The sequence below is a fragment of the Loxodonta africana genome, chromosome 3 (assembly GCF_030014295.1).
Source record: "Loxodonta africana isolate mLoxAfr1 chromosome 3, mLoxAfr1.hap2, whole genome shotgun sequence".
NCBI classification, from domain to species: Eukaryota; Metazoa; Chordata; class Mammalia; order Proboscidea; family Elephantidae; genus Loxodonta; species Loxodonta africana.
The window spans coordinates 149212550-149237337 of NC_087344.1; the positions used below are offsets into that span (position 1 = coordinate 149212550).

The following is a 24788-nucleotide window of genomic DNA, read 5'->3' on the forward strand; positions in this document are numbered from 1 at the left end:
GATGTTATGAATGATAAAGGTAGAGACTCTTGATTGTTATGTATTCTAAAGAGTACTGAATTTTTTTTGTTTGTTTTTAAAAGCAGGCTGTTACTTTGGTTTCTATCAAACTGCAAACTCTGTCTCCCCTGCAGTGGATGGCAGGCGACATCTCAGTTCAGTCCTTTAGCTATAGCTGGACTGCTTGGAGGCTGCCTGCCCATACAAGCGTAATTCAGGGGTCAAGCAGAAATGTGGGCAGAGATTTTACATACAACTTGGCACCTCCCTTCTATGAGTTTCTCCTTTCTGGCTGTAAAAATGGAATGGGGGCAATGTCTGACCTCCTCTAACTTCACAAGGTGAAAGAAGAATCAAGTTCAACAGCATGAGGCTGGCTCCCACAAGGTGGAGGCCAGACAAGCCTCCTCTAGCCACCATCTTTACCAATTCTGACACCAACCATCCCTCCCATAGCACTCTCTGCTGGGTTTGATAATTCATTGAGATGGCCACACAGACCTCAAAAACTAAACTCATGTCTATGGGGTTTATTCTAAGAGAAGTAATAGTTGTAATTCAGGCTCAGGAACACTCAGGATACAGTTCTTTTTGTCAGGATAGCCTCTCTCCAGCTGTGCTCATAGTCACTACCTCTTCCTGGCCCTCAGTCTCTGCTCAAAGGCTTTCCACTTTCTCTCTCTGTGTGCTGGGAAGCCCACTCTACAGTCTCCTGCTGCCGGGCCTCTGCTGCTGGGTCTCTCCTGCTGGTCTCAGCTTCCTTGGTGGTGGTGGTGGGCTTCTCCACTCTGCTCTGGAATTGGCTCCCTTTTAAGGCAAAACTGACCAATCCCTTTGGTAGGCCACAACTACCCTATCACACAGTCACCTGGGTGGGAGTTACATGACCTTGGCTAGAAAGACCACACACAAAAGTAATTAATTGCACCACACTGGAGTTTTCCCCTTGATTTTCCAGCTGCTCTGGTTGCCCCAACTTTGTCCTCTGATCCTTTCAGTCAGCAAGACAGCTTGGTTTTGCAATTTCACTGACCCAAATATAGCAGACTAAGCTTTGACCCCGGACAAAAATCTGAAACATGAAGAGTCATTTCCTGTCATCCTTTCCTCCATGTGCCTGCCTGTTTTGTTCAGTCTCCCAGAAACTTCAGATAATTAACAATATATATATTTTGTCCACATTTTATAAATGTTATCTGGTAGAGTGGCTTTGTAAAGAGCAAATAGCCATTGCCAGAAGCAGAACTCCTCCTTACCATTACGCCAGCCTAAAACCCTGGTGGCGCAGTGGTTAAGTGCTACGGCTGCTAACCAAAGGGTCGGCAGTTCGAACCCGCCAGGCACTCCTTGGAAACTCTACGGGGAAGTTCTACTCTGTCCTATAGGGTCTCTATGAGTCGGACTCGACGGCACTGGGCACTGGGTGGGTAACACACGGGTGGAGGGCAGTTGGGGGTGAATGTTGGTGGCTTAGTGGTTAAGAGCTATGGTGGCTAACCAAAGAGTCAGCAATTCGAATTCACCACGCGCTCCTTGGACACTCCATGCGGCAGTTCGACTCTGTTCAATGGGGTCACTATGAATCAGAATCATTTTTGGTTTTATTATTATTACTATTATGTTGGTTTAGCACGCTGAGGAGAAGCCCTGGTAGCACAGTGGTTAAGTGTTTGCTGCAAACAGTAAAGATTAAAGCCCTGGGAACCCTATGGAGCAGTTCCACTCAGTCCTATAGAGTGCTATGAGTCAGAATCCACTCCGTGGCAACAGGTTTGGTTTGGTATTTTGATAGCACATTGGGGGAGAGGCTCCTGCAGATGGAATTTCTACAGGACTATACACCCTTGGGCAATGTGCTTAGAGTAGCTCTCTAAGTTTGCTCCTCCCTTGTGTGAAAAGGAGAAAAGGCAAAAACCATGTGCCTTGACGAAGAAGAGAGGGAGCGCACATAATGGGTCTGCTGCTTGAAGCCTGAGAGCCAGGTGTCCAGCCCTGGGTTTGAGAAGTGACAAACGGCCCACCATTATGTCCCCTCCTTCACCAGAGTTTTGGGACTCTCCATGTGGGGCTCTTCTACACCTGGCCCTTGTAGCACTACGGGGATAAAGAGGAAGGATCCAGTCAGAAGAGAGACATTGCATAAAGATTTACTTGACCCAGAGGCAATCAAATCCAGGCCTCAGGATAAATGTGCCAAATCCGAACCAGTAGACCGCCAGAGACCCTTAAGTTAAACTCTTTAGAATAGTCTGGCAGTAGAGCCCCTTGCACTGAGCTCTGAGAAGTGCGAGTTCTCTCACTTTTCTAGGTGCAGACCTCACCTGCAGGGATCATCCTGAAAGTCATTTCCTCTCTGCTTTCTCCAAAAGGCCTGCTGAATCCAAAAGCCATGGAGGAAGTTGGCTCTTCTGGACTATGCCTCTGCTAGGCAGCAGCGTTTGGGGAGGTAAGTGAGGCATCCAGGGCCACGGAGGAGGTTGTGTGTGGAGGGAGGGAAAGGTAGAAGGAGAGGAGCCCAGCTTGAGAAGGGCCTAGCACTGGCCCTTCCTCTAGCTCAAAAAAAGAAAAAAATGGCGGGGGATGGACATATATGTAGAAACGAAGATATATTAGATGGAAATCTCTTTGACCAAGGGCTCGGGGCTGCGAATGTTGCCCTAAAATCTTCCATAGCTGCAGTTTTTCCATGTTAGTTGATGGTAACGCCATCTTTCCAAAGCTCAGAACACAAACTTAAGAGTTTTTCTTGACGCAGATGTCTTCCTCAGACCCCGCATCTAGTTAGTCATGAATTTGCATTTTCTTGCTGGTGAAGCGTGGACACTGGTCTACACAATCCTTGTCATTCATATCCCTGAACTGAGCAAACAACTCTCCTGATAAAGGTGAGATCGATTTAACTCCAGACCCTCGACTAGCTCAGACCTTAGGGTTTGATACCTTAATGTTGGGATCCTGGGGTCAGTCTGCCCTTGGGCCTATTCATTGTCTCTGTGAATCACTCCAAAGCAGCCTCTTCCTGGCCTGTCCTTGAGGCCCAGGGACAGATGTCAGAGTCCTCCGCAAGGCTTGTCTTGGAGATCTGGAACCCCCATGCCCTTCTGGTTCAACCTGCAGAGAAACTTGAGACTGCTCTGTATTGCGTTTGAACCCGGACAAGCACATGGGTGTGAATGTGCAAGGGCGCTCATGAGTTGTGGCTCCCCTGGGGCCAGCTGCTCTTTCTGCTCCTGTAGGGGAAGGGCAATTGGCCCCTTCGTCCTGTCCAAAAGAACACCAAAGGGAGACCACGAAAGAAAAGCGGTGAATCCTTTCCTCTGGGTGGGCAGGTAGAGGGGGGCAGGAGACAGGTCAAGGAAGGAAGGAAAGGGAAAAAAACATGTTATGAAATTTCCTGATCTCAAGCTACCTTGATGTCAGTGTCCTCTAGAACTGGGCCCTCAGTCGCTTGGCCATGGGGACTGGTGATCTAGTCCGATTGTATCCCAGTCTCCAGTTTCAACCAAAGCGGAACAAGGCCAAGCACCGTGTCCTGGTTTCCAGTGAGCAGGCAATCCATGCCTTCCCCAAGGTGGGAGCGCTTGAGCTTCTGGTGTGAAGGCAATGCCCTACAAGCACTGAACCAAAAACAGCAACTGCAGGAGGGAAGGGCACGTTCTTCCCAACCCATGTTGTTTGTTTGTTTCTTTAAACTTAACATTCAACAGATGAAAATGTTGAGGCACATAAAGTTTAAGACACCTATCCAGGCCGTACAAGGGCTGAATCAGATTCCGAACCCAGAGCCTGAGTTCTTGAGCACAGATTAGACTAGGCCTCTCTCATTCTCTTTCATTTTTTTTTCTGGGTTTCTTAGCTACAGAAAAGGAGAAAGAGAATGTCAGAGATGGAGGGGGAATAATGGGGACATGGAGGGATGCATGGCCCCTGTAGCTGTCAGAGAGCAAAGAAGGTAACTACTGTGGATGTTTTTGCAATATGGGGAAGATTTCTGGGAGGCCATAGAATTGGTAGTCGACAAGCTTACTGTGATCAGGAGAGGAATCTGAGATGTCAAAGATTCAAAAAGTAAAACAAAAATGGTAAAACTCCTAGAAGAAAATTTAGGAAAATACATTCACCATCCTGGGGGTAAAAGATTTCTTAGAGAACACAATGAGCCTTATATATATTTAAAAAAAAAAAATTTTTTTTTAAAGATACATTAGATTTCATTGAAACTAAAAACTTCTGTTCATGAAAAACCACCTAAGAAAGTGAAAAGGCAAGCCACGGACTGGGAGAAAATATTTGCAATATGATTATCTGCAAAATGACTCAACTCTTGTATATGGAACTTTTAGAGATCAGTAATAAAAAGCCAAGCCAAATAACAGTGTGCAAAATATTGAATAAACTTTCTCCGCAAAGGAGGATTTCTAAACAGCCAAAAGGCTGAGGAAAACAAGCCCCACATCATTACTCATTAGGGAAACATAAATTTAAACCATGAAAATGTACCTTACAAACCTACCAGAATGGTACGTTTAAAAGGCAGAGAACAGCAAGTGGTGACAAGAATGTGGAACAACTGCAACCGGCTTTGCTGGTGAGAAACCATCGTAGGGGACCGTTTGGCAGCTTCTATCAAGTTAAATTTGCACCTACCTCTTGACCCAGCAACTCCAGTACTTTAAGGGAAATGGATGCACATGTCCACATCCACACAAAGACTGAGACAAGCATGCTCGTTGCGGCCTTTTTACAATAGCCGAAAAGGAAATAACCCAAATGTCCATCAACTACGGTGCAGTCACACATTGGAATAACACTCATCAACAATTAGCACAATTTAAAAGTGATAAACACAACGGCATAGACATATCTTGAAAATATAATGTTGTGTGGAAAAAAAGAAACAAACAAGAGTCAGATACAAAAAATACGCATTCATTCATGTGCATTCCAAGAACAGGCAAAACTAATCTCTGGTGAGAGAGCTCAGAAGAGTGAGTAATTAAGCCAGGGAGGGGATGGGAGATGGTGATTACCTGGAAAGGAGCTCCTTGAACCTTGCTGGGATGACAGAAACTTTCTGTAACTTGATTACATTTGTCAACATTCAATAATTGTTCACTAAAGATTTCTGCATTATACTCAGTGTGAATTACAGTTAGTGTTAGCATAAAAACTGAGGGACAAGGGGTGAGGGACATGGCCCGCACACGGACTATGGCAGGGAGTTTGGATTTTACTGTAAACGCATTAAAAGTTTATTCTGGTTTCGTGTAAAAAAAGCCCAGCTGATATTGGAAATACCTTTACCAGGAAAATGGTTATGACCACACCATCTCAATAGTGGAAGGTACTTCTAAGGCTGAGTGAGAGGCATTTCACACTTTGCCCGGATGTGGGGCGCAAGCAAGGTTTCCCTTAGATCAGGCTCCAGGTATGCACACTGACCCCTAGCTGTAAGCCCTCCTGCCTTCTAGCCACAAATGGGGAGCGATGCCTGTGTGGGAATGAAATGCAAACCAAAAGAAGCGAGCCAGTGCGTGATTAAGTAAGCGCCAGACACTAGGGTGACTTGGATTCGAACCGAAGTTGTTCCGGTCACAATGCAGAGTACTAACCACTGTACATTGACGGCGCGCCACAAACCTATCAGCACTCCCTGATCTTCTTTAAACTTTATTCACAGAAAAACATTGACACTGTTTTGCTGTTTTGTTCTTGAACAGCTACAGGTGGTTTGCTTTTCTCCCATTTCATACCGTCTCTCAGCTCCTCCCTCCCCATTGTGCTACACCACAGAAATCATTCTTTCCTCCCCAGGACCTCGCGTGTGTCTCTGCACAGGCCTTTTGGAGGTCTAGTTGTCGTCCATGCCTCCCTGTTTTCCTTCGCTCTTCTTCACTGTTCCCCTTTCCCCACTTACTTTCCCCGCTCCCGCCTCACCGACCGCAACCCAGGCGAGCCAGGGGCGTCCGGCGGCGCAGGCGGGCGGGCGGCGAAGGCGGAGTAGCCCTGTTGTGTATCCCATTGGGCTCAGGCAAGGTTGCAGACCCGGGGGTCTCCGGGAGGCGCTAGCATCTGAGGCGGACGAGGAGCAAGGAGGAGCGAAGGCCATTCGGCTCCCCTCCGAGCTTCAGACTCACCCAACGCACTGATTTTAACGCGATGGACAACACGATGTGTCGCCCCAACCTGCCGGCTTTTCCAAGAAATCCAGACTAGTGGTTCATAGACGTTCAGTCCTTGTTGAAAGAACGGGGGTTACCTGGGGTCTCCGTGACGCAATCGGTTAGAGCGTTTGGCTGTTAACTGAAAGGTTGGTGGTTCGAGCCCATCCAGGAACTACGCCGCAAATATTATAAGTGTTAGGCTGTCCCCAGCGTTTCTGCTCCATAAATCCTTCTATATAAAGGCAAACAGCAACCTTAGTCACCCTTCAATCTATCCCCTTTGCTTGGAAACCGAGAACTCGGGAATAATTGAGAGGACTCATGGGAGTTGCTTTTGACTAAGAAGTTTTTTTTCCATTTTATTTATTTATACTATTATATATTTAAACTCCAGTAGTGTAGTGGTGAAGTGCAACGGTTGCTAACCAAAAGGTAGGAAGTTTGAACCCACCAGGCGCCCCTTGGAAAACCCTGTGGGGCAGCTATACTGTGTTCTATAGGGGCGCTATGAGTAGGAATCGACTCCACAGCAGGGGGTTCGATTTTGGTATTATTTACTTAACCTTTTTCATATGCTTTGGAAATTAAGTTGGTTCTATGGTTTTATGATTACAAAAAAAGTTGTAATCATCATTTGCTATCTACTTATAATCCCTCGTTCTGTTTCTTTAGCAACCCAGACTAAGACACTCCCATTAATTTCTGAAATCCCAGGTCAATGGCAGCGGTTCCCACCATCCTTCATAAAATCGCCACCACAGAATGCTTTGAGGATGCAAGGACAGTTCCCTTAAGTGTATTTTTCACAGACTTGTTAAAGGTAATGTCTTCCTGACCATACCTGGGGCTACAGATGTGGGTGAATGAACATGTCTTACTGATAAATTTCCTGGAGCTTTCTAATCCCCCTAAGGGTTTAGGTATTTTCCTCTACAATAAATGTATCAAAGATGTTCTGCCATTTCAAGTTCATTTACTGTAGGGCACCTTTGGGTGCAAGTTTTCAGTGAGCTGGTTCAAGTGAACAATTTAGAACTGCAGACAACTGCCCAAACTAATACGATGGCTCAGAATTTCTACTTAGTGCACCTATGTCAATAAGTAAACCTAGCCTATCCAACATTATATTCCTTCTGCCCTGCTTCTATCCCCTAAGGATCCACTTCCATAGAATAACCCTAGGTTTTTGGTTCATATAAAGTGGCGAAAATCTTGCAGTGCTTCTGGTGGTATTGCACCTTCCTATGGGTCATCACAGTTTGTGCATTTCCCTCTGGGACTGATTCTAGATCTAAAGCAATAAGAAAAACTAGTAATGGGCTCTGAGGAGCAAAAAGCAACTGTTTCGGCACGGTTTCAAACCTTGGACATTCCGCGTGGGAGGCAAACGTGATCACCACTATGCAGATTTAAGGAACATCCAGGAAAACTTTATGCCGGTCCTCGTTTACTTTTGTGCCTTTCAACGTACCAAATTCAATCCCATTTCGAAATTCGACTGCCAGCAGCAAAGTCCTGGAAAGGGCCTCAGTAAGTACTGAGGGAACCAAGGCTCACTGCATTTACCTTGAGTGGTCATTTCTCTCAAGACTTAGCTTTAATGCCTCTTTCTTATCTCTTTCTCTTGTTCCTGCCACTTTCATTTGCTTTTGATGTGAGAACTCAAATCCAGCGTGTGGGGCCCCATGGTCCTTGTTTCCAGGGTAGGCGAGGGACCCTAAGCCAGGGTCTATCGGGAGCCTCAGTCTCCTTTACCTGAAGGGTTCCTTAGGTGTTTCTTGAGGCCCTTTTCTTCTTCAGTGTCAGCCTGTGGAGAAGGTTCAGGTGATAGAAAAGAACAAGATAGAACTCTCTGGAACTAAAACTAACATAAAGCATGTCTCGTTTGGTGCCCTGTCTCCCAGAACCAGATGAGAATTGTGTCCTGGTCTCCCATCTGACTTAGGGCAGAGAAACGAGGCCTGGCTTAAGGTGCTGAGTAGTGATCCTCCTGGCATGTTTTTGTTCTATTTTTTCTTCTCCTTACCAGGCTATTGGCAAACACTTAACCCCTCAGGAAAAGAAACCTGTTTCCACTCGGCTTTGAAACGGGGACCTTTCGCACGTAAGGCGAACGTGATAACCACTACACTACTAAGCCAGCCTACGAATCTGTCCATGAAAATTGTAAGATCTGCAGTCTCCAGGTACTTTGGCTTGCAACGGGCGAAATTCAACTACACTTGAAATTCGACTGCCAGCAGCAAAGTGCTGGAGAAAGCCCTTGGGGGAAAACACCAACAGTCCCTTCAGGCAAAGGAGTCTGCGACTTCCGTTAGGCCCTAATGTAGTTTTCTAAGCTTTCATCCGGGAAGCTAGGACTTTGGGGGGCGGGGGGGTCTAGAGTTTCCATTTTGAGAACTAAACTCCTTTCGGGCTCTCCAGCTCCCCACAGTCCAGCTGTGAACACAGTCACCCCGGGGCTTCGGGCCAGCGCCTTTAACCGCGCTGGTGCTCTTGACAAACGATCCGTGTTTCCATTAAAAGATGTTCAATGTCATTACTTGTCAACTCAACCCCCCACTTGGTGTTAGTTGCCATGGAGCTGATTAGGACTCACAGTGGCCCTATGAGTGCAGTGCAGAACTGCTCCATAGGGTTTGAAGGCTGTGACTCGGTGGCACAGTGGTTACAGTCCTTGGCTGCTAACTGAAAGGTCAGCAGTTCGAATCCACCAGCACCTCTGTGGGAGAAAGATGTGGCAGCCTGCTTTTGAGTTAGAATTGACTCAATGGCAACGGCTTCGAGTTTTGGGACTTTCAGAAGCAGATCACCAGACTTGCCTTCTGAGGTGCCTCTGCATGGGTTCCAACCACAAACCTTTCCGTTAGTAGTCAAGGGCTCAACCGTTTGGTAGAAAACTGGAAAACATGCATTGGTGAGGATATGGAAAATTGGAACCCTCATCCATTGCTGGTGAGATTGTAAAATGGTACAGCCCCTGTGGAAATCCATTTGATGGTTCCTCAAAAAGTTAACCATAGTATTCCCAAATGACCCAACACCTCCACTACTAGGTATATACCCCCAAAGAATTGAAAGCAGAAATATAGATACTTGTACACCAAAGCTCATTGCAGCATTATTCACAATAGCCAAAAGGTGTAAACAACCCAAGTGTCCATCAACAGATGTATAGATAAACAAAATGTGGTAAATACATACAATGGAATATTATTCAGCCATAAACAGGAAGTTGTGATACATGTTAAGACATGGAAGAACCTAGGAAAATTATGTTGAATGAAAGAAGCCAGATGCAAAAGGACAAATATTATATGAACCCACTTACTTGGAATCTCTAAAATAGCAAATGCGTAGAGAACAAAGTTTATTAGTGGTTACCAGGGGTGGGTGAGAGGCAAAAAGCAGGAAAGATTGCTTAAGGGGCACTGAATTTCTGTTAAGGATGTGGAAAAAGTTTGGAAACGGATAGTGGTGATGGTTCCACAACATGGTGAACGTAATTACTGTCACTGAATTGTGCACATAAAGTGGTTGAAATGGAAAGTGTTTCGTTATCTGTTTTATCACACAGGCACACACTCAAAATGATCCACACGTCCGGTCCACCCAGGAACACCAGAACCCTCCCTCCAGGCCCTACCCTGCACTTTCCCTGGGGCCTGACCTGTGCTCTTTCCTCTCAAGCCCTTTTGCCTCAGCACATCTCCACTGTCCCCCATCTGATGCTTGCCGTGTCTCTAGTTCTTTGTGACTTGATTTAAGTCCACTACTTTAATCACGCCTTCATGTTTTAGCCGTACCTTAGCAAAGGTGGAAACATGTCTTAGGACATTTGGCTCTTTGAAAATATCGACCAACCAACACAGGCCAAGCCAACCTTGAAGGCCTGCACTGGATTCTTGTGGACACCAGACCATGAAGCCCAGTATAAACTGCAGGACCCAGGGGAAGCTCGTGCAGATTTCAGGATCGCTTGATTTCTCCCTTCTCACTCTTGAAGATTCTTTTTGAAGGGCAATTTTATTTCAATACTAGAAATATCTTCGTTTGCCTTTTTTATTTTTCTGCCCAGTGGATCATGAGGCACGAATGTTAAGGCAGGAGGTTTGCACAGGTTTTTCACTTTCTCCTTAAGGCAACCGCCAATAGGCAAAGAGTTTCTGCAGTTCACAGGATTTAATGTTATTCTCCATAGGATTTCCTTTAGAAATAAAAACAAAACAAAACAAAAAGTTTGGGGTGAAGAATGTGCTTGACTTTGTTTTTTGGCTCAATGTGGAGACGGGGACACAACGGGACTACATAACGCTCACCAGCGACCTAGGACCGTGTTCCAGAGAAGGCTGACTTCCAGGTAGCTTTAGATCAGGAAATTTCATATCGTGCATTTCCCCTTCCCTTCTTAATCACAAAAAAAAAATTTTTTTTTTTTTTCCCCTCAATCAATCTCCCGCCTCCCCGCCCTTCTGCCGAGTCAGGACCCTTTGGGATCCCTCCTGAATAGGACAAAGGGGGCGGTTGTCCTTCCCTTACAGAGGTGGAGAGAAGAGCGGGCTACTGGAGAGCCACAAACTCACCGCGTGCGCCCCCGGGTGTCTCACACCTGGGCCGCCCAGAGCTCAAGACAGGTGGAAGAAAAAAGCGCCTTCTGAAGTTTCTCTGCAGGAGGAACCCCAAGGGATTTGGTTTCTTAACCCGGAGAGAAGAGTGGAGCCTAGGGGTCCCAGGCACGTCTGCAGCTCTCCAAGACAGGCCAAGAACAGGCGGATTCTGAGGAACAGAGCCAAAGAAAAGGTGCAAAGGCAGCCGAACCACACGCCCTGAAATTAAGGGTCTGGAACCCCAAGGTCTGAGCGAGCCAAGGGTTACGCCTTAAATTGACCTCCCGCCTATTATCAGGAGAGTAACCCAGTACCCCAGTGCCGTCGAGTCGATTCCAAATTCAGAGCTCGGGAAAGGAGGGACTGGGTAGACCAGCGTCCACATTTGACGGATAAAACCCAAAAGATCCGTTGCCGTGGAGTCTATTACGACTCATAGGAAGCAGAGTAGAACAGCCCCATAGGGTTTCCACGGAGCGGCTGGTGGATTCGAACTACGGACTCTTAACCACTGTACCACCAAGAACACGTAAATCCTGGGGTCTGAGGAAGAGACCGGTGCCAAGGAGAACTCGCAGTTTTTTTGCCTGAACATAAGGAAGGATGGAGTTGCCATCAACAAAGATGGGAAAACGGCAGGGGCAGCGGAATTTAGGAGGAAAATCCGGAGTTCAAGTCAGTGTCCGGAGGCGCTGTTTCAAAGAGTTATTCATTCTGGCTGTCTCCGTTTCTGTATCACTCTGAGCCCTTTTAAATGTTGGAGGTCTCGGGACACGTGCTCTGCCCCTTTCCCACCCTGGGCGCCTCCTCCCTACAGGCTCATCCCCGGCGCTTGACCCGGCCACTGTGTCTCCACACGCTGCGGCCGCGCAAAGGCGCATCTCTAGGTCAGGTCTGAGGTGCAGCGCGGAAGGGCCACCTCCCTCCTAAACTTGCGGAAACCTGACACCGCTCGGCGTGTGGCCGGCTGAGTCGAGTTTTGGAGAAGACAAGGAAGAAGGAGCCTTGGGGGACGACCCCTGGAGGAGAGGGCAGCATCCGAGAAGGTAGGCGTCCAAACTTCCCCGAGTTTGGTGCAAAGAGATGTACAGTTTGGAGGCGGGAGATTACCCGTCTCCCCGCAGGTCCCTGGTGGTCTAGTGGCTAGGATTCGGCGCTTTCACCGCCGCGGCCCGGGTTCGATTCCCGGTCAGGGAAAGCGGTTTTGCTACGTCTCTTCTCCGCAAGAATCTTCTTTACCCTTGTTTGATGCAGAAGAGTCCCAGCATCGCCCAGGCTTGGAGAGGTGAGAGGCCATGAGCAGCTCTTCAGCAGCTTGGGGCCCCCAACAGCTGTATCCTGCTTTGGGCCACCAGGAACCGCCGCCGCTCCTGTGGTCCTCATTTTAGAAACCTAACCTTTGGCTTTCAAAATGTTCATCTTCAGAGAACGAACTAGTACCTAGGACAAGAGCTCCAAATCTTCTTTTTCAAAACAATTTCAAACATAAAAAAAAAAAATGAAAGAGCAGTGGCTTTATATATTCTTCACGCATTTACCAATAAACATTTTCCATATTAGCTCTGTCCACCTTCTTTTTCAAAACAATTTCAAACATAAAGTTGAAAGAGTAGTGACTTTATGCTTCACGGATTTACCAATGAACATTTTCCACATTAGCTTTGTCCATCTCTCCATATGTATGTATTTTCTACCCCATTTCAGAGTAACTTCCAGATATTTCAGGATCCTTTGGTTACTCCTTTCCTTTGGCAATACCCCTCTAAGCCAGCCTCTTGGGGACTTTTCCTCTTCATCCTCTCAAAGAGGTCCCTCTTGCTCCTTCAGCATAAACTCTCAGGTGTGACCTGGAGCCCCTCCAGGAATTACAAAGATTCCAATCACTGGGAAAATCTCAGGTGTTTAGAGATTATCTCTCAGGAACCAGGGAAAAACTCTAATTCCTTTAAGGAAAAATTAATTGTACACTCCACAGCCATGCTCATTCGCCCCTACTTTTATCCCTTGGAAAGGTCCAGAAGACACTACCTTCAACAAGGCTGTGAGAAATAGATCCTACAGAACTGTTTTCACATCCTCAAAGAACTCTGTGGTGGCCATTTTATGAAGGACAGTAGGAACTGCTACCATGGAACTGGGATCATTGAAATCAATGGGGATGATGGGAAGATGGGATTGGAAGGGTCAAGTCACAACATTTAAGCCTAAAAGACAAGGTGACCTCAGTTACTACACTGAATACAGAGCTGAAGTAGTAATCAGAATGGTCTGTCTCTCAAAGCTCTTTGGCATTAACTCCTTGGTTGGTGTCTCTAGAAATGCAGTAGATGGGCAACTTATTAAAGTCTTACTTGATTTGTATAAGCAGAAACATACTAGGTCTGGTGAATCACAGCAATAGACAGTCACAGACCCTCAACAAATTCACAAGCACAGAGCTCTTTGAATGAAAGAGAGGTAGATCCCCTCAAGGAAGAACCTGTTTATACCGTCAAAAATTAATTCTCTTAGAGTTTTACCTAAATGGCATATTCCCACCAAAGTTATCTGAGTAGAATGACCTCTTAGTAAATATTATTTTATAGCAGAATATTTGGAATTTACACCATAATAGTATAAGTATTTAGATGTATCCTTAGTTCATTTTCATAATCAAAAAATATTTTAGAAGGATTGTCATCAGGGTTGATCATCAGTGAAACTAGAATGAGGCAAGTTTAGAATGTGAACATCTATTTGACTTTGACTATCATGAGATTTACCTTTCTTAGGAAGCAAAAGCAGAATAGATTAATGTATATTTAAACAGGACTTAACATTTTTAGAGGAGTAGATAAAATTATGCATAGGTTGTTTTAGTCACCAGTTGGGAAAATTATTAAGGTAATCACTAGGCTGGTAATGTGTGGTGGTTAAGGTTGTGTGTCAACTTGGCTGGACCGTGATTCTCAGTAGTTTGGCAGTCATGTAATGATGTAATTTGGCAGTTATATAGTGATGTAGTCATCCTGCATGATGTAATCTGATATGATAAGGCAATCAGTGGTAAGGGGATTTTCTTCAGAGGTGTGGCCTGCATCCAATATATGTATAGATGTTTTTCCAAAACTTGCTTGCTTGCTCTGGATCCTGCATCTAGCTGGTCATCATCTAACCTCCAGTTCTTGGGACTTTAGCCAGCAGCCTGCCACCTTATCTGCCAATCTTGGATTCATGAACCCTTGCACATACGTGAGATGAGAGAAGCCTCCAGCCTGATGTCTGACCCATAGACTTGGGACTTGCTATCCTATACAACCATGTGAGCAATTTTCTTGAGATAAAGTTCTCTCTTTATACCCATTTATAGCTATATACATACACACAATTATGTATGCATACACCCACACACACACTCCCACACACATGCTTCACCGGTTTTGCTTCTCTCGGGTATCCGGCCTAAGACATTTGGTGCTGAGAGTGGTTCCAGAGGAACAGAATCATAAGGACGAGTTTTCTAATTTGGTTCTCAAGTCTGACTAGTCTTAGAAATGCTGATGACTCTACCTCCGGTAGTAAAGAGGGTGCTGCTAATCTATGGCACAAGGAGGCAATTTTAATATACCAAATATCAACAGAAATAGATCATGTGTTGGTGAGAAGCGAGGTTCTGGGTGATCACACGTTTCAAAATTTTCCACAATTTTGTCAGAATGAGAAGTACGGAAGCTGGTTGGTTGGTCCTCCTTTCATTAGACAAAGTGATAAGAGAGAGGAGCTCAGGGCTTCAGAGTTACAGTTCAAGCACCATATAAAACACCTCAAAGTTGCAACTTGCTTCCTGAAAGAAAGCCTTATTTCTTGTAGTAACAGAGCTGATATTGCCAAAAATCTAACACAGAATCTTATTGTAAGAGTGGCTGAATTACAATGCCAATGAATTCCCAACTTTGAATGGTGTCTGAAGTTAAAGTGTGGGCATTGATTGAGAAGAAATGGGACTCCGAAACTTGAAATGGGAACATATGGGCAGATAACCAGGGAGCTGGGGACACTGAGGCTCTAAATTCTGTTGAATCATTGCTGCCAGCAGAATCCGTGCTCTTACTCCCATCTGAAGAAATCACTCCATCTTTCCCTACTGAGCCACCAAACCAAAAAAAAAAAAAAAGCCCATTGTCATTTCATAGGAGTTGATTCTGACTCATAGTGGCACCATAGGACAGAATTGAATTACCGCATATGGCTTCCAAGGAGCACCTGGTGGATTTGAACTACCAACTTTTTGGTTAGCAGCTGAACTCTTACCCACTACGGCACCAGGGTTTTAGTGAAGCTGCCGCCCTCCAGTAAAACCATTATACCTTCCACCCCCATCTGATGAGATTAACCGAACTGTGTCTGAAGAATCTTTGAGATATCACCTGAGGTTGCACCTGGTAACTTGCCTGAGGCATCACCTGAGGCAGATGCCTTTTAAGACATTGCTGAATATTCCCAGGACTCACCCCCACTACCCGTTATTGCTTCTACTTCTACAACTATACTTAAGTCCCCGAGAACCCCAAAAGGCAAAGTACAAAGTGTGACCAAGGAGGAGGCACACCACACTCCAAAGGAAATGCTTGACTTTTCTAATATGTACAAACAGAAACCTGGGGAGTATGTGTGAAAATGCCTATTAAGGGTATGGGATAATGCTGCAAGGAACATAAAGATGGATCAGTCTGAGCTTATTGATACGGACCCACTAAGCACAGATTCTTCATTCAGTGTTTCAGCTCAAGAGGTTAGGAAAAGATCTAATAGTTTATTTGGTTGGGTCGATGAAGTATGGATTATGTGGTGGCCTACAGTAAATCAAGTTGAAGTATAAGACCTGCCCTGGTACACTGTAGAAGAAGGTATTCAAAGGTTTAGGGAAATTGGCATGTTAGAGTGGATTTATGAGTTTAGACCCACATGCCCACACATGGAGTTCCAGAGGACACACCATTTACCACAACAGTGAGAAACAAATTTGCAAAGGGAGTCACAGCATCCTTGAAGACTGCTGTGATTGCCCTTTTATGTGAGTAAGGTTTGGCAGTGAGAACTGCACTGACTGAATTAAAACACCTAACTACAGTGGGGCTGATTGGGCCCTGTGGTCGTAGGCCAAGTGGCAGCACTCAATGGACAAAGACAAAGTGGGAGTGGTTAGTGGTTACAACAGCGGACAGCGGAGTCAAAGCTGTAATCAGAATAGTCTAACTTGTACGGACTTATGGCGTTGGCTACTGAGTCATAGTGTCCTAAGAGTGAAATAGACAGGAAATCTACTAAATATTTATTTGATCCCCTTAGTGGGTTTTGGGTTCTACCAGCAAAAGAATTCTAGGTCAAGTGAACAGCAGTCTCACTCGAATCACTGGAATAGAGAGTTGCAGCCCCTCAATCAACTTCCAGCCTAGAGCCAGTTTACAGACCCAGAATCTCTTATATGTAGGGGAAGCCAAGTCTCCTTGAGGAAGGGCCCCCTACACTGCCAAAAATTTATGCTGTTAAATTTCTCGCAGCCTTCCCCAAAGTGGTCTACAGCCTTTTATGAGAGTGATTTTTCATTGGGGAAAAGGAAATAACCAGACTTTTCAGGCATTACTGGATACTGGCTCTAAACTGACACTAGTTCCAGGAGACCCAAAACATCACTGTAGCCCACCAGTCAGAGTAGGGGCATATGAAGGTGAGCTTTTTATTGCACCCTTAATTCAGATTCATCTCACAGTGGGTCCAGTGGGTCCCCAAGCCCATCCTGTAGTGATTTCCCCAGTTCTGAAATGCATAATCAGAATAGATTTACTCAGCAACTGGCAGAACCCCCACACTGGATCCCTGACAAGTGGAATAAGGGCTATCAGGGTAGGAAAAGCTAAGTGGAAACAATTAGAACTGCCCTTATGTAGGAAAATAGTAAATGAAAAGGAATACCACATTCTTGGAGGAATTGCAGAGACTACTGCCACCATCAAGGACTTGAAGAATGCCGGGGTGCGTTCAACTCACCTATTGGGCCTGTGCAAAAAACAGATGGGCCTTGTAGAATGACAGTGGAGTATCATAACTTAACTAAGTGGTGACTCTAATTGCAGCTGCCATTCCAGATGTGGTTTTATTGCTTGAGCAAATTAATATATCTCCTGGTACCTGCTATGCAGCTGTTGGTCTGACCAGTGCTGTTTTCCCATTTTCAGTTTTGAAGAAACACCAGAAGCAGCTTTTCTTCAGCTGGAAATGCCATGAATACACCTCCGCTGTCCTATTTCAGGGGTATATCAACTCTCCAGCCCTATGTCTTAATTTAGACCTCAAAGACCTTGATTGCCTTTCCATTCCACAGGACTTCACACTGGTCCATTACACGGATGATCCTATGCTGATTGGACCTAGTAAGGAAGAAGTGTCCATGATCTGGACTTATTGGTAAAACAATTGCGTGCTAGAAGGTGGGAAATAAATCCCACAAAAATTCAGGCGCCTTTCCACCTCAGTGAAATTTCTAGGAGTCCAGTAGTGTGGGGTAGTGGTGTGACTCAGGCAGGAATAACCATCATTTTCGGGAGTCCCTGGGTATCTCTTGGCATTCATTGGTCTGTGAGGGAGCCTCACACTTCCTGTGCCTGACCCTCTCTACACGTCTCTTCTCTTTTATGAAACAGCACTCAGAAAGCATTAGGACTAGGACCCACCCTTCTCTGGTATTACTTAACTGATACCTTATTCAAACAGCAGGAGGAAAAGGTGGCAGCTGGCTTCTACTGTGTCGTATAGGGTCAGTGTGAGTCGGAACTGAGCCCACCCACAGTGGATTTATCTTCAAAGAAATACCCTATTACCCCAGAGAAGGTCACATTCACAGGTACAGGGGTTAGGACTTTGATATTTCTCTTTGGGGGACACAATTCAATCCCTAACACTAGAGGGAGAGAGAATTCCACGGCTGATTCTCTTCTTAATGTTGGTAAAAAACCCTGTCTTCACAGCCTGAAGATCCTGAAACAACTTCTAGTTGATAAGAAAGCATTTCTTCCTGGGTTGTTAGTGCCCCATCAGTTTTATCTGATTTCTCATCAAATATATTGGTTTTAACTATTTTATCTTCAGTCTCACTAATTCTGACTTCCATTTCTTGAATTCTGCTCCTCTGACTTTCTATCGAGTTGTCTAATTCTGAAATTTTATTGTTAATCTTCTGAATTTCTGATTGCTGTCTCTCTTTGGATTCTTGCAGCCTATTAAATTTGTCAATAAGGTTCTTAATTTCCTTGACTGCGTTATCTATGTGATCCTTGGCTTGTTCTGCGTTTCGTCTGATCTCCTTCCTGATCTCTTAAAGAGTTCTGTATATTAATCTCTTGTATTCTACCTTTGGTAATTCCAGGAATATATATTCGTCCAAAAGATTCCTTGAGTCTTTGTTTTGGGAGTTTGTCGAAGCAATCATGGTCTGCTTCTTTATGTGATTTGATATTGACTGTTGTTTCTGAGTGATCTATAAGTTATTGTATTATTTTATGTTTGCTTACTGTGTCCTAGCTTCTTGCTTTGTTTTGTTTTGATATGCCCAAATAGGCTGCTTGGGTAAGCTAGCTTCATAATTGGTGCCTTTGAAGCTCTAACATCCTGTCCCCAGATGGCTAGAGATATTACCAGGCACATGAGCCTAGCAGTGCATTCTCTTTTCTTGTATGGATTCAGCTGAGGTGTCCAGGTAGTCAGTCGCCAAGTGTGTGGTGCAGGCTCTCACCTACAGTCTTAGAGGAGCAGGGGTGATTGGTGTAGGCACAGGTATCTGGTTGCAGCAGGGGGTCACAAACTGACCAAGGCATGGGGCTGAGAACTGTCCCCCAAGCGTCTGTAAGGAAAGCGTGTCCCTGTGCCCTAGAGAGCACAGGAGGGTGGGCTCTGCAGCTGGACAATGGGCACCCAAAGCTTTGGGCCGTAAGGATTAGCAGGCACCACTTATCCTTGGACCCCTGTCATGGGTGGCTAGGTGGGGTGGGTGGAGCCACCAATCCTCAGGCCCCTGATATGGGTAGGTGAGGACCCTACTTAATAGGCAGAGTGGTGTTAAAATATCAAAAACCTGCCTCTCCACCACACATCAGGAACAGCTGAAGTCAGACCTCAGGCTCGTACACTGTTGCACTGCACCAATAAGGGCCTAAGCTGCTGAAATGGACCCACACAAGTCCATGCAGGGGTGAAAGGCATTCAAAGTCCATAGACTGCTTGCGCCTGGATAAGAGCTGCTTCTGCCCTGAGTTCCCAGCTTAGGGAAGCCGGCAGATTATTTTTCCCCCATTTGTTAATTTGTTCCTTCTGCATGGCCGAGAGAATGGCTCAGGATGCACAGCAGAACCTATCTCAGGCCCTGGGAAATCAACTGCCACTGAAGTGGGCTTGAGGCCTGGTACAGAGGGAGGAGGGATCAAATAAATGGGAGAGAGCTTTTCGAAAGGGGTGCTTTTTTTTTTTTTTTAAACTTTTTATTGTGCTTGAAGTGAAAGTTTACAAATCAGGTCAGTCTGTCATACAAAAATTTATATACACCTTATTATATATTCCTAGTAGCTCTTCCCCTAATGAGACAGCACACTCCTTTCCACTGTCTATTTTTTTTTTAATTAACTTTTATTAAGCTTCAAGTGAACGTTTACAAATCCAATCAGTCTGTCACATATAAGTTTACATACATCTCACTCCCTACTCCCACTTGCTCTCCCCCTCTAGAGCCAGCCCTTTCAGTCTCTCCTTTCGTGACAATTTTGCCGACTTCCCTCTCTCTCTATCCTCCCATCCCCCCTCCAGACAAGAGTTGCCAACACAATCTCAAGTATCCACCTGATATAATTAGCTCACTCTTCATCAGCGTCTCTCTCCCACCCGCTGACCAGTCCCTTTCATGTCTGATGAGTTTCTTCGGGGATGGTTCCTGTCCTGTGCCAACAGAAGGTCTGGGGACCATGGCTGCCGGGATTCCTCCAGTCTCAGTCAGACCATTAAGTTTGGTCTTTTTATGAGAATTTGGGGTCTGTATCCCACAGATCTCCTGCTCCCTCAGGGGTCCTCTGCTGTGCTCCCTGTCAGGGCAGTCATCTATTGTGGCCGGGCACCAACTAGTTCTTCTGGTCTCAGGATGATGTAGGTCTCTGGTTCATGTGGCCCTTTCTGTCTCTTGGGCTCTTAGTTGTCGTGTGGCCTTGGTGTTCTTCATTTTCCTTTCCTCCAGGTAGGTTGAGACCAACTGATGCATCTTAGATGGCCTCTTGTTAGCATTTAAGACCCCAGACGCCACATTTCAAAGTGGAATGCAGAATGATTTCATAATAGAATTATTTTGCCAATTGACTTAGAAGTCCCCGCAAACCATGTTCCCCAGACCCCCACCCTTGCTCCGCTGACCTTTGAAGCATTCATTTTATCCCGGAAACTTCTTTGCTTTTGGTCCAGTCCAATTGAGCTGACCTTCCAAGTATTGAGTGTTGTCTTTCCGTTCACCTAAAGCAGTTCTTATCTACTGATTAATCAATAAAAAAACCCTCTCCCACCCTCCCTCCCTCCCCCCCTTGTAACCACAAAAGTATGTGTTCTTCTCAGGTTTACTATTTCTCAAGATCTTATAATAGTGGTCTTATGCAATATTTGTCCTTTTGCCTCTGACTAATTTCGCTCAGCATAATGCCTTCCAGGTTCCTCCATGTTATGAAATGTTTCAGAGATTCGTCACTGTTCTTTATCGATGTGTAGTATTCCATTGTGTGAATATACCACAATTTATTTACCCATTCATCCGTTGATGGACACCTTGGTTGCTTCCAACTTTTTGCTATTGTAAACAGAGCTGCAATAAACATGGGTGTGCATATATCTGTTTGTGTGAAGGCTCTTGTATCTCTAGAGTATATTCTGAGGAGTGGGATTTCTGGGTTGTATGGTAGTTCTATTTCTGTTTAAGATAACGCCAGATAGATTTCCAAAGTGGTTGTACCATTTTACATTCCCACCAGCAGTGTATGAGAGTTCCAATCTCTCCGCAGCCTCTCCAACATTTATTATTTTGTGTTTTTTGGATTAATGCCAGCCTTGCTGGTGTGAGATGGAATCTCATCATACTTTTAATTTGCATTTCTCTAATGGCTAATGATCGAGAGCATTTTCTCATGTATCTGTTGGCTGCCTGAATATCTTCTTTAGTGAAATGTGTGTTCATATCCTTTGCCCACTTCTTGATTGGGTTGCTTCTCTGTTTGTGGTTGAGTTTTGACAGAATCATGTAGATTTTAGAGATCAGGCGCTGGTCTGAGATGTCATAGCTGAAAATTCTTTCCCAGTCTGTAGGTGGTCTTTTTACTCTTTTGGAGAAGTCTTTAGATGAGCATAGGTGTTTGATTTTTAGGAGCTCCCAGTTATCGGGTTTCTCTTCATCATTTTTGGTAATGTTTTGTATTCTGTTTATGCCCTGTATTAGGGCTCCTAGGGTTGTCCCAATTTTTTCTTCCATGATCTTTATCGTTTTAGTCTTTATGTTTAGGTATTTGATCCACTTGGAGTTAGTTTTTGTGCATGCTGTAAGGTATGAGTCCTGTTTCATTTTTTTGCAAATGGATATCCAGTTATGCCAGCACCATTTGTTAAAAAGGCTATCTTTTCCCCAATTAATTGACACTGGTCCTTTGTCAAATATCAGCTGCTCATACGTGGATGGATCTATGTCTGGGTTCTCAATTCTGTTCCATTGGTCTATGTGCCTGTTGTTGTACCAGTACCAGGCTGTTTTGACTACTGTGGCTGTATAGTAGGTTCTGAAGTCAGGTAGAGTGAGGCCTCCCACTTTCTTCTTCTTTTTCAGTAGTGCTTTGCTTATCTGGGGCTTCTTTCCTTCCATATGAAATTGGTGATTTGTTTCTCTATCCCCTTAAAATATGACATTGGAATTTGGATCGGAAGTGCGTTAAATGTATAGATGACTTTTGGTAGAATAGACATTTTTACTATGTTAAGTCTTCCTATCCATGAGCAAGGTATGTTTTTCCACTTAAGTATGTCCTTTTGAATTTCTTGTAGTTGAGCTTTGTAGTTTTCTTTGTATAGGTCTTTTACATCCTTGGTAAGATTTATTCCTAAGTATCTTATCTTCTTGGGGGTACTGTGAATGGTATTGATTTGGTTATTTCCTCTTCGGTGTTCTTTTTGTTGATGTAGAGGAATCCAAGTGATTTTTGTATGTTTATTTTATAACCTGAGACTCTGCCAAACTCTTCTATTAGTTTCAGTAGTTTTCTGGAGGATTCCTTAGGGTTTTCTGTGTATATAATCATGTCATCTGCAAATAGTGATAACTTTACTTCCTCCTTGCCAATCCGGATACCTTTTATTTCTTTGTCTAGCCTAATTGCCCTGGCTAGGACTTCCAGCACGATGTTGAATAAGAGCAGTGATAAAGGGCATCCTTGTCTGGTTCCCGTTCTCAAGGGAAATGCTTTCAGGTTCTCTCCATTTAGAGTGATATTGGCTTTGAGGAATTTTCCTTCAATTCCTATTTTGGTAAGAGTTTTTATCATAAATGGGTGTTGAACTTTGTCAAATGCCTTTTCTGCATCTATTGATAAGATCATGTGGTTTTTGTCTTTTGTTTTATTTATGTGATGGATTACATTAATGGTTTTTCTGATATTAAACCAGCCTTGCATACCTGGTATAAATCCCACTTGATCAGGGTGAATTATTTTTTTGATGTGTTGTTGGATTCTATTGGCTAGAATTTTGTTGAGGATTTTTGCATCTATGTTCATGAGGGATATAGGTCTATAATTTTCTTTTTTTGTAATGTCTTTACCTGGTTTTGGTATCAGGGAAATGGTGGCTTCATAGAATGAGTTGGGTAGTATTCCGTCATTTTCTATGCTTTGAAATACCTTCAGAAGTAGTGGTGTTAACTCTTCTCTGAAAGTTTGGTAGAACTCTGCAGTGAAGCCGTCCGGGCCAGGGCTTTTTTTTGTTGGGAGTTTTTTGATTACTGTTTTAATCTCTTTTTTTGTTATGGGTCTATTTAGTTGTTCTACTTCTGAATGTGTTAGTTTAGGTAGGCAGTGTTTTTCCAGGAATTCATCCATTTCTTCTAGGTTTTCAAATTTGTTAGAGTACAATTTTTCATAATCTGAAATGATTCTTTTAATTTCATTTGGTTCTGTTGTGATGTGGTCCTTCTCGTTTCTTATTCGGGTTATTTGTTTCTTTTCTTGTATTTGTTTAGTCAGTCTAGCCAATGGTTTATCAATTTTGTTAATTTTTTCAAAGAACCAGCTTTTGGCTTTGTTAATTCTTTTCAATTGTTTTTCTGTTCTCTAATTCATTTAGTTCAGCTCTAATTTTTATTATTTGTTTTCTTCTGGTGCCTGATGGATTCTTTTGTTGCTCACTTTCTATTTGTTCAAGTTGTAGGGACAGTTCTCTGATTTTGGCTCTTTCTTCTTTTTGTATGTGTGCATTTATCGATATAAATTAGCCTCTGAGCACCGCTTTTGCTGTGTCCCATAGGTTTTGATAGGAAGTATTTTCATTCTCGTTGCTTTCTATGAATTTCCTTATTCCCTCCTTAATGTCTTCTATAACCCAGTCTTTTTTCAGGAGGGTATTGTTCATTTTCCAAGTATTTGATTTCTTTTCCCTAGTTTCTCTGTTATTGATCTCTAGTTTTATTGCCTCGTGGTCTGAGAAGATGCTTTGTAATATTTCGATGTTTTGGACTCTGCAAAGGTTTGTTTTATGACCTAATATGTGGTCTATTCTAGAGAATGTTCCATGTGCGCTAGAAAAAAAAGTATATTTTGCAGCAGTTGGGTGGAGAGTTCTGTATAAGTCAATGAGGTCAAGTTGGTTGATTGTTGTAAGTAGGTCTTCCGTGTCTCTATTGAGCTTCTTACTGGATGTCCTGTTCTTCTTCGAAAGTGGTGTGTTGAAGTCTCCTACTATAATTGTGGAGGTGTCTATCTCGCTTTTCAATTCTGTTGAAATTTGATTTATGTATCTTGCAGCCCTGTCATTGGGTGCGTAAATATTTAATATGGTTATGTCTTCCTGATCAATTGTCCCTTTTATCATTATATAATGTCCTTCTTTATCCTTTGTGGCGGATTTAAGTCTAAAGTCTATTTTGTCAGAAATTAATATTGCTACTCCTCTTCTTTTTTGCTTATTGTTTGCTTGATATATTTTTTTCCATCCTTTGAGTTTTAGTTTGTTTGTGTCTCTAAGTCTAAGGTGTGTCTCTTGTAGGCAGCATATAGATGGATCATGTTTCTTTATCCAGTCTGTGACTCTCTGTCTCTTTATTGGTGCATTTAGTCCATTTACATTCAGCGTAATTATAGATAAATAAGTTTTTAGTGCTGTCATTTTGATGCCTTTTTATGTGTGTTGTTGACAATTTCATTTTTCCACATACTTTTTTGTGCTGAGGCGTTTTTCTTAGTAAATTGTGAGATCCTCATTTTCATAGTGTTTGACTTTATGTTAGTTGAGTCGTTAAACGTTTTTCTTGGCTTTTATCTTGAGTTATAGAGTTGTTATACCTTTTTGTGGTTACCTTATTATTTACCCCTATTTTTCTAAGTAAAAACCTAACTTGTATTGTTCTATATCGCCTTGTATCACTCTCCATATGGCAGTTCTATGCCTCCTGTATTTAGTCCCTCTTTTTGATTATTGTGATCTTTTACCTATTGACTTCCATGATTCCCTGTTATGTGTATTTTTTTTTTAATTAATCTTAATTTGTTTGTTTTTGTGATTTCCCTATTTGAGTTGATATCAGGACGTTCTGTTTTGTGACCTTGTGTTGTGCTGATATCTGATATTATTGGTTCTCTGACCAAACAATATCCTTTAGTATTTCTTGTAGCTTTGGTTTGGTTTTTGCAAATTCTCTAAACTTGTGTTTATCTGAAAATATCTTAATTTCACCTTCATATTTCAGAGAGAGTTTTGCTGGATA

The 24788-nt window shown here is 43.7% G+C and overlaps 1 non-coding gene across 1 annotated transcript; it reads left to right on the forward strand.

Moving 5' to 3' along the window:
- Window positions 1-11896: 11896 nt before the first annotated feature.
- Window positions 11897-11968, forward strand: TRNAE-UUC (transfer RNA glutamic acid (anticodon UUC)). Its single transcript has one exon. It is a non-coding gene; the product is annotated as a tRNA-Glu (tRNA).
- Window positions 11969-24788: the final 12820 nt, after the last annotated feature.